The sequence below is a fragment of the Spinacia oleracea genome, chromosome 4 (assembly GCF_020520425.1).
Source record: "Spinacia oleracea cultivar Varoflay chromosome 4, BTI_SOV_V1, whole genome shotgun sequence".
NCBI lineage: Eukaryota > Viridiplantae > Streptophyta > Magnoliopsida > Caryophyllales > Amaranthaceae > Spinacia > Spinacia oleracea.
The window spans coordinates 67,413,308-67,417,247 of NC_079490.1; the positions used below are offsets into that span (position 1 = coordinate 67,413,308).

A 3,940-nucleotide genomic window follows, 5' to 3' on the forward strand; every position below is an offset into this window, starting at 1 on the left:
AATGTCTACTAACGACAAATTACCGTTTCGTCGTTAAGCATTAACGACAGATTACCGTTTCGTCGTTAACTTTTAACGAGGAAATCATAATTCGTCGTTATTTATTAACGACGAAGTTATAATTTCATCGTTAAAAATTAACGACGAAACGATAATCCGTCGTTAATTGTTAACGACGCAACGATAATCCGTCGTTAGATACTTATTCACGATTATCAATTAAACAATAACGACCAACAAATCCTTTGTAAAATGTCCTTCCCTAACGATAAAAAAGTTTGAAATTTTGGCAATAACGACCAACTATTATGTCATTAATATTGCACTCATAACAATATTATTTGCGTTCTTAGAAGCGTCTATATTTTCCCTGAGAAAAAATATAGATAACTATAAATCAATCATAAACAAATGAAAATTTTATTACTAAAAAGATGTTTGAGAAAAGAATTCCAAGTTACGTGAAACGAAAAATCACATCCCCTCGTATTTTATTCTTAATTAAAACTAAAAGATAAGCAATCTAAAAGAACAATATAAAATCTAACTAGTCTAACTAGTTGAAGTGTTCTCTCTTGGGGTGCCATCTCTTGAAAAGCGTTGTAGAAACACTTCTTTAAATGCTTTAAGATCATTAAGCTTATCAACTGTAGGTGCATTGGAAACCTGCAACAAATTCAAAACTTGATCAGGGATTTTCTGCCTACACCAAATCACCAATTGACCAAAGAACATAAATTCAAAGAGATAGAGACCAAAGAACAGAAACTTGTTACCTTGTCATGTTGATATGATAATTAAGGTGGAGTTCTAAAAGGGCTCTGAGAACTAATAGCATCTGAATTATCTGAATCTGGCACATATCCATATTGGCCACCCGTGTTTGTAGCATGGCCATTACTCACCCTTTTTTTCAAGTGCCTCAGGTGTTGGCATGGCCTGTTCTTCATAAACACTTCCCTCTTTAGAGTGCCGATCCTGAAACTTTCATCAACTATAACAAAACCACAAATCAGATAAGCCAGCATCACACAGATATTTAAAAGATATCATAGATAAAAAAAAAGAGCAGTAAATTCAATGTCAACGAGGGATGATACTATTAGAATCTGAGTCATAGTTATGTTATAGCTAGGGCTTCCCAAAAAAAGAAAAATAAAATAACATCAGATACAGGTAAAGAATTTCAGTGAGTGACGAGGAATATTCACCCGTGAAAATTAACAGATATAACATCGGGTACTTGTAGGAATGTCAGCTTGTCTTTAAAGACACTTATCCTGGCAGCGTTGCAACTGAGATTAATATAACTAACCAACTTCCAACTAAACTAGAACAAGCCATAACCAGCACTCAAACAACCTTTCTACTGCATACCAGAACAAGCCCACCATGAACACCCAAACTAGCTACTACAACACTTTATCAGCTCTGCATACCACCAGGAGACCGAGTACCACGGAATCTGTTGACCTGAACAGAACCTGCTGACCAGCTGAGCAGAAATCTATAAAGATCAAACTCATGCCTGAGACAGTAAAACAAAGAGCATAACTCATATGACTATATGAGAATTTTAAAAGCTTGTATAAGCCTTTATGCTTGCTTGTGGGGGAAAAACTATACAAATATATGAATGAAAACTCTCTAGTTAATACATAGAGCTCTTAGTTCCAAAACTATAGCAAGACTACTAGGTTTAGATACAGAAAGAACGAAAACACTACATCAACATATACAACCCTGTCATAACAAGGTCTAATGCTTTATGAAAAACAACGAAAGAACTAGCTTAGTAAATTGTACAGGAATTGTGTGCTAAATATATTTCGGTTACATAAATACTCCGTAACAAATTTTGCTTCCTTAAAAGATTAAGTAAACTCAAACTTCCGATCAGTTTATGACCAAATCAAAATCAGAAATGTGATGAGAGATAACATCTATATATGTTTATTTTTCTGAAAATAGCTCTTCATGTGCAGGGAAAAGTGAAGCTACAATACTCACACTAAGGGACATAATACTTAACCAAGCAACTATAGCATTGGTTTTTTCACTCACTTTCATGAACAAAGGAATTCAACATATTATTTAGCTTCAGCCTCCATATAACATGTGTATACAGTTTCACATATATTGTGGAACTTCATATTAGTCTAACACATCGAGAATCTATTATCATAGCAGCACGGAAGACGGAGTCTTGAATCACAAAGATGCCCCCTATCTTTAATTTGTAAATCAGACTGCTAGGGCAGGAAAGGAAACAATAGGTTTTGAGAAAATAACATGGTAATGTTTAGACTTTAGATAAATAAGGTATGCATAAAATACTGATCAAATGTTTACATTTCTAGCAAGATTCGTGTAAAAGGGGTCGACGAGATTTGTAAAAGATACCGCAGATTAATAAAGAGAAAAGTAAATGAATAACCTTCCCTAGATAATGTGACGAATACTGATATGTTTTCTATATCAAATCCAAATAAACCACTGGGAGCGGCAGTTGCCTCTGTAATTGAATAACCATTCTTAATTTGTCTACATCTGCAAACCCTTAATGTAGTTATATGCATAGTCAAATTACTACTCGCTCAAGGCCTGCACTAGCTCAATTTAGAAGCTTAATAGGTTGAACACAATCCTGTTTTAGGTTGAACACAATCCTGCTTTTCAGTTAACTAACTGTAGATTCAGAATAAGACCAAAGAAATGGAGTCCTGCATACTAGCATTTAGATATAGAATAAAAATAATCTAAATAAACATAGCAACAGAATTACAAACTGCACAGAGGATACTAGAATTTTACCAATTACAATTCTTCTCTAAACAGTACTATACAAAAGACACAAGCTTCCATTCCGAACCAAATGCTTCAACGTACGCAACATACCAAGCAACACCATTCTTCCATAAGCATCATTAGAAAGGGATTCTATATGGGACTTTCCGTCCAAATTCTATCAAATATTTTAAATTGCATTTAAGAGAAATAAAAACAGTAAATCAGGGATGATGACAATTCAATTCTACCTTTACATTCAAAACAAAATCCTAACTCCTCCTTACTTGAAGAGCTAATTGCAGGATTATGACATTCAAATACTTAATATTAGCATTCCTGCAAACCGTCATAACATGCGTTTCGGAGGCTGATTAGGCGTTACAATATCAAAAGGGGGGAAAAGTCAACAAGAAATAAAAATCCATAAACGGAGCAAGCAAATAGCCAATAAATAACAACATCAGATAGTAGAAATTCAATAACCCAACTGAGATCAAATAACCTATTTTCGCCTTGAATTTTGATAAATAACTTTGAAGCCGCAATAACAACTGAATAAGGATTAAATTAAAGTATTACTTTAATTATCAACAATTACCGCTTTGAATTAATTGTACAAATCAAAGAAAATAGGGAACTTACCGGAATTAATTCGATATTCGAATTTGAAAGCTTAATCAGAACCCAACTCTGTCAATCAATTAAACAAAGAGGATAAATCAAACCCTATATCCCATCAAGAATTGTAAGTACTGGAGGCCAGTATAATTTGAGAATTGTAATTGGTGAATCGCAATTGGAGGCGAGTTCAATCGAGGGTTTTAGGTTGAAGGGGAGTGAAATTGAAGATGGGCTTTGAAAATCAAAAGTTGCGCTAATGAAAAGATAAACAACGACGGTCAGTTTTTTTTATTTAGGTTTTTATTATTTCTTTTTCACTAATTACGATGACCTTATTTCCTGGTCGTCATAGGTTGGTGCGCTTATATGATTAACGTCATAGTATGGACTCCGTCGTTAACATCTTGTCGTTATAAGTACATTTTCTAGTAGTGTCACAATCTCACTGGTTGGTATCACTATGGGTACTTCAATCTCTTCAGGTTTTTTCAATCCTAACTTCACTAAGATACCCTTTGATATAAATGAA

General features: G+C 34.0%; 1 long non-coding RNA gene across 1 annotated transcript; it reads right to left on the reverse strand.

Moving 5' to 3' along the window:
- Nucleotides 1-404: 404 nt before the first annotated feature.
- On the reverse strand, nt 405-3,733 carry LOC110802638 (uncharacterized). The gene is made up of 3 exons (XR_002537262.2): nt 3,433-3,733; nt 777-994; nt 405-666 (listed from the first exon to the last, which is right to left on the reverse strand). It is a non-coding gene; the product is annotated as an uncharacterized lncRNA (long non-coding RNA).
- Between the last annotated feature and the right edge of the window lie 207 nt (nt 3,734-3,940).